This window comes from Pinus tabuliformis, chromosome 8, assembly GCF_031772625.1.
Source record: "Pinus tabuliformis cultivar Carrire ecotype Pingquan chromosome 8, CPIR1, whole genome shotgun sequence".
Taxonomy (NCBI): domain Eukaryota; kingdom Viridiplantae; phylum Streptophyta; class Pinopsida; order Pinales; family Pinaceae; genus Pinus; species Pinus tabuliformis.
The window spans coordinates 757395287-757402129 of NC_142294.1; positions in this window are offsets into that span (position 1 = coordinate 757395287).

The following is a 6843-nucleotide window of genomic DNA, read 5'->3' on the forward strand; positions in this document are numbered from 1 at the left end:
AAATGAAGATCTTCAAGGTAAGCATGACTTGTTTATTTTTTAATTTGTAACACTCTAATCCACCTTATTAATTGCAAACCTCTTTTTCATTGAAGGATTGGAGCTACTTCAATGGTTGCATTGCAAATCTAACTTCACTTACTATTGTGACCACTGAGTAGTTTAGAGTAGGTTAATTAGGTTAGCTTTTCTATTTACGTATATTTATTTTCTTCTGTTTCTTTGAATAATCCAGTTTTGAGAATGTGTTAATCTTAAGCTAAAAGCGAGCGACCATCATGACACTGTCAAAGGAATTTTACTTAAATTTATTTATTTCGCTTTTTATATTCATGTTCATCATAAAACATTTAATAGATTATTAAGATCATGGAACAAGAATATTTAAATTGAAATAGTTTATTTTTGATAACACATAAACTTCTCTTTTCATTTCACATGAAATGAAGTTGTTGTGGCTCTCATTAGTTTTGGAATTAATATCATGACCACACATTTGATTTTGAAATATTTTTGTTTAGCATTTTGATTTCTTTAGTGTTCAATAAGATGCCCAAATCTATGAAACATCTCATACAATGTTTGATGAAATTTTTTTAAAGTTAAAAGAGAAAATAGGAACGAAATAATTCATCTTGTTCCTTAAATATTGGTTCTTATTATCATTCTTGACATGCAATATCAATGTTTGCAATTATTTGATGTTGGGCTATTTTTATGATTTTGCCTTTCTTTTCTTTGGAATTTGTAGGTTTCCCATGTCTTTCTCTTTAGTTTGGATAAGGGTCAATTTTAACATTTTCATTCTTTTCTTGGCATGCTCATTGGGCAAATAGAAGATGATATGTTATATAAAATTGAAATCTTATATTTAAGGAAATATTTTAGGAATATGTCTGTTGTCTTGAAACTTAAATTCTTTGATTACTAAGTTCCTGATGTTGACAATCTATTGTGGATTATGCTCAAATGTTTATCTAAATTCTTCCATCATTATTTAAGAGCTTTGTTTTTAACCCAATACTAATTAAAGAACAAATATCTTCCAAGATAGTTCACTTTCGAGGTAACAAGTTTTGGGAAAGAAAAATTAATCAATGCATATTAGTAGCTAAAAAAAATTTATGCCCTCTGTTGCTCTTAAGGAGCCTTCCAGATTTGCTTCCCTGCCTATTAATTAATCTCTCAAAGATTAACAATAATCTTAGTTCAGTCTTAAAAACAAGTTAACTGAATGATAGGAGGTCTCATCACAAGTCGACCTACCATGATCATGGGTTCCAACAAAGTGACATTACCATTTTTGGTTACCAAGTCCGGGTATTGTCTTTTGGTCAAAATACTGAATGACAAGAGATCTCATCATGAGTCAGATTGTTCACTTTTGTTAGTTCCTATGAATGACATTCACGGTAGCTAGTTACCAAGCTAGGGTAATGATTTTCAATTAAATTCTAAGAAAATTCATATGCAATAAAAAAAAGACTATGCGTAGTTCAACGAACAATATTTATTTTAATATCCAAATTCCCTATGTTGACGGCCCACGCCTCTCACCACAGACAAGTACTTGGCATCCATGCCTTTGAATCCTTTTGCCACGTCGGTTGAGACAAAATAAATTTTGGTTATTTTGCGCAAATTAAGCCATGAAGGAATGCAAAGAGTGAAAATGGTCACCTTACCTCCCACCTCTTCTACCATGATATCCTTAACTACGCCAGATTTTGTTTCCTATCGACATTTGGCCAACACATATATTATCACATGCCTCACCACTTGTTCTAAATGTTGCCATGACCTTTGACATGCCAATTTCCACAGGTTATATAGTATAAATAAGTTATGTCAATTGTAAGCCAAAGTAACAAGGGCCATAATTGCACATAAAAGATGACCAACCATCAAAGTTACAAGCACACAATTCACAGGATTTTTGCTTCATAGGCAGTTCAATCAATAAGTTAAGAGGTAGGTTTAGGTGACAAATTGTATGATAACAAGCAACCTGGTGCAATTCAAAATTTAATAATAAAACATGTATTCCACATACCCATCCAATGTAGCACCATATTAACGCCAATCTTCTAGTCATATTTAAATTCAATGCAACGTTACAAACTCTTAGCACATTGATACCTTCCAAGTACTCCACATCAACATTCCCATTCCTTGCCACGTCTCATGCATTCGACTAATCCTACCATATGATAACAGAATATCCATGATATCAATGATACCTCAGAATTTGAGTGCTTCGCTAATTGAATGAAAACGCATTAAGAGATCGCATGTCGAATTCATCACTCATTTTGCCACAATATTTGTGTTTGTTCACTCAAGAATTTAAATAAGAGATTTGTCTTTTTTCGCAACTTATTTTTGAGTTTTCTCATAATAGCAAATTCGTTATTGTATGTAGAGGAGGTCAATGAGAAGCCATGCAGCACTTTTCATCACCATATATCATTGTTGAACTATCATTTGATTTCCAAATCTACCACCCTATCATAGTTCTTCATTGTTTTATCTTTGAAAGTTGTGATTCCTTCTATATTTGAATAGTAATTATGTTTGTTATGGTCTCATTTATTTTTAGCATCTGTTTGTTTTTTGCAGATCAAAGAGAATGAAAGCATTTAGAGACCGCAACAGAAAACATGGGGTCATCGAATAGAATATGAAGATCATGAGAAATTGGGAGCATATTTCAAAATATCACAGCAAACAACGGATTACAATATAGAGGACAAAGTGCCAGCTGCATAAATACTATCGAAATTTTTGTATTTGATTGTTTCATAGATCAACTAGTTAATCCCAAAGACTCGATTTCTTTTTCTATGAATAAAGCTTTGAAAGAGATTTGAATTATACCTAAAAGGGGCTCTGTTGAAACTGATTTCTTTTTGTAAATCCCTGACATATTATAAGGGGAGGCTCGAAGATCTCAAGAGTAGGAGATCGATTGGTAGTTCTACATAATGACACGAAGTTTAGTACGTTGTTGTTGTAGTTAGGAATATTTGTAACTAAAGAAATGATTTTCATCTTTCCTTTATTTCTTTTCTCTTTTTAATTGTGCCTTTTCAAAGGAGGAGAAACTGAGGCCTTTCCTACAGCTGCAACTATTATTTTTTTCCTATTGTAGTGTGTTTTCAGGTGTTCAAGTTGTGTATGTAAGATGTCTCTACACATTTGCAATTTTAATATCACTCAAAACAATATTTTGCTTATATATGTAGCTTATACACTAATTTGATTGCGTTGAATGATTGCAGATTCAGATCTAATGCTTAAGCAATATCCAGGGAAACAAAGAGGATGGCTTTTCTTGTTTTCTTGAAATATTGATGCGCTTATCCATCATATTAATTAAAATGTCTTTTAATTACTAATGATATCATCATTCTTTTAAGCATTAGATCCCATTGTTAGTTTATTCTTGGGATTTGATTAGTTTAGATTTAATAGATTGCTTATAATTTCTTCACCTTTTATGAAATATATTTATTGAATCCGTTTCTTACATTTCATTAAATTTAGATCAATTTTTCTACCATTTAGATCTACATTGCATTTAGGACTAAGAACACTTTTCTCTTTAAATATTTCTTTCTTGTAAGGGAAGAAAATACTAGGCTAACGGAGTCGTAAAGCCCATTAGGAATAACTATTCCAAACAAGTTGGGTTATTAAAGAACCTTGGTCTTGAATGTCTTCTTTTGTTGATGAGTGGTCATTTCTTACCATCAACAAATGACACTAGAAGGATGGACTGAGGTAAAATAAATAATTAAATCTTTTATTCCTTAGCCTCTAATATTTCTAGATTTAATCCTTCTTCTTTGTGTCATCACAAAATGCACTAGAAGGTAGGTTAGACTACAATCTAACCTACTTGGAATAAAATTACTTATTGTTACATCTAAATAATAGATTCTGCCCAAATCATTGTATGTGAGGATGATTTCAATTTTACGTTACCCGAAATTCCTCATGAGATAGTTTCTCTCTTGTCAAAATTCCAATTTGACAGTGAAGGAAACATATCTACATTGAAACATCTTGATAAGTTGTGGTGTAACTGAATCAAGTGTGATATTATTGGTTTAAATGTTTTATGCAGGTTGTTCACCTTCACTTTCATGGGTTGAATCAAAGACTAGTTTGAATCATTTCCACCCCATTCTATTATCACTTGGTTTCAATTTGTGGATGAATTTTAGATGCCTTTGAGACTTATGATTTTAATAAAATATGTGAAGAATTAAAGGCTTTGCTAAACAATAATGATTTATCTTTACAAACATTTTCAACCAAGGTCAATCATGTTCCTTTTAAGCTTCATGTTAATGATTTGTATATTGCATTAAATCTTATTCTAGATACTTTTCCCCCTTTCATTCATCCAAATTCAATTGCTTATGATAACTTAGATAAATATTGTAACACTAAAACACAATATGAAGCTTTCTTACAAAATGAGATGGATCCTTAACTGGTAGATTCTAAAAGTTCCATAAAAAAGGACAAGGGGTAGAACCAATTTAAGGAACTTATACTGACAAGGAAACTAGTCTTTCTTTTGAACAATATTTGACTACTATATATATAGTGGAAGAAGGTCTGATTGTTAATCAAGATGCATTTTTGTCTTCTTCTAATTTATACTCTAATCAACTCCTAGATTCAATTGTTTAGATAATGAAAATGATCTTAAGGGTTCTAATGTTTTAAGAGAGCATATTAGAGATATTGGCTCTCAACTTGAAGAAGAAACTTTAAATCCTCATCCACAAATCATACCATCTTTTCAAGAAAGATTAAATACTTGTTATACAGTTGTTCGTGAAAGTTTTATCGTACAAAAGGAAAAACTTGATGATCATATAATGTTTGATAGTTCATCACCTAAGCATAGTGAAAATGGTGAGGTAAGGGAAGGGGGGTCTCTTGAAATTGTCATTGATCATAACTGTGATAGTCCAAGTGAAACTTTTCATTTTCTTGTCTCTAATTCTTTTTATTTTTTATATCTAGATCTTTTTCAAATTTTGGTGTGCATAACCCTTTGTCTACTTTATCTCACATTAAGCCATCACAAACTAATTCTTTTGATATGTCGAGTATAGGTGATGTACTTTTAAACATGACATTTATGGAATAGTATTTGATTCCCCTTCACTTTAATAATTAACAAGGGAACATGATATGCCACAAAATATCTCCATTCCATTGATTTCCCATAAAGGTCATACACCCTTCCTTATTGAAATTGAAGATCCCACATTTTTTTCATCCATTGGTTAAATCTAATTTTCATGCCTCTTCTTCATATTTTGAACCAAACCATTTCACCAATAAGAAGAATCAAACCTGAAACTTGATTCCATTAATGAATCCTCCTATAATGTGTTTATCAAATTTGATTCATCAAAATTGATTCGCATTCTTAGTTTTATGACAATATTGTAGATTGGCTCGAGGATTCATATCTCAAAAGGTTTCGATGAGATGGTATGATCATACTTACTTTGTTTTTGAATGAAGATATTCTAGTTAGGCATGAATTGTTTATTTTTAATTTTGTAACACTCCAATCCAACTTATTAATTGCAAATTTCTTTGTCGTTGAAGGATTGGAGCTACTTCGATGATTGCATTGGAAAACCGACTTCACTTAGTATTGTGACAATTGAGTAGTTTAGAGTAGGTTTATTAGGTTAGTTTTACTATTTAATTAGATTTATTTTATTTTGTTTCCTTGAATAATGTAGTTTTGAGAACGTGCTAATATCAAGCTAAAAGTGAGCCATCATCACGACTCTATTAGGGAAGTTTACTTAACTTTCTTTCTTTCATTTTTTATATTCTTGTTCATCATAAAACATTTAATAGAATCATTAATATCATGGATTAATAATATTTAAAGTGAAATAGTTTATTTTTTATAACTCATAAACTTCTCTTTTTGCTTCACATGAAATGAAGTTGTTATGGTTCTCATTAGTTTTGGAATTAATATCATGACTGCACATTTGAATTTGAATTATTTTTGTTTAGAATTTTGATTTCTATAGTGTTCAATAAGATGTCCACGTCTATGAAACATCGCATACCATGTTTAATTAAATTTATTTTGAAGTCAAGTATTTATTCACATCATTAAAAGATCAAATAGGGACAAAATAATTCATCTTATATCTTAAATTTTGGTTCTTAATATCATTCTTGACTTGCAATACCATTGTTGCATTGGTTGATGTTGACTAAATCATGGGTTATTTTTATTATTTTGCCTTTCTCCTCTTTGGCATTTGTAGGTTTCTCGGTCCTTCTCTTTAGTTTGGATAAGGGTCAATTTTATCATTTTCGGGGTTTTCTTGGTATGCTCATTGGGCATGTAGCAAATTCTCTATTATATAAAACCAAAATATTGACTTTAAGGAAATATTTTAGGAAGATGTCTCTCTTATGCTGAAACTCAAATTCTCTGATTAGTAAGTTCCTAATTTTGACAATCTGTTATGGACTATGATCAAATGTTTATCTAAATTCTCCCATTGTTATTTAATAACTTTGTTTTTAACCCAATAATAATTAGAGAACAAAATATCTTACAAGATAGTTTGCTTTCGAGGTAACTACTTTTGGGAAAGAAAGATTAATTAATAAATATTAGTAACTGAAAACCTTTTACGCCATCCCTTGCTCTTAAGGAGCTTTTTATATTTGCTTCCCCATCTGTTAAGTAATATCTCAAATATTAACAATAATCTTAGTTCAATCTTAACAAACGAGTTAATTGAAGGATAGGAGGTCTCATCATAAGTCGGCCTA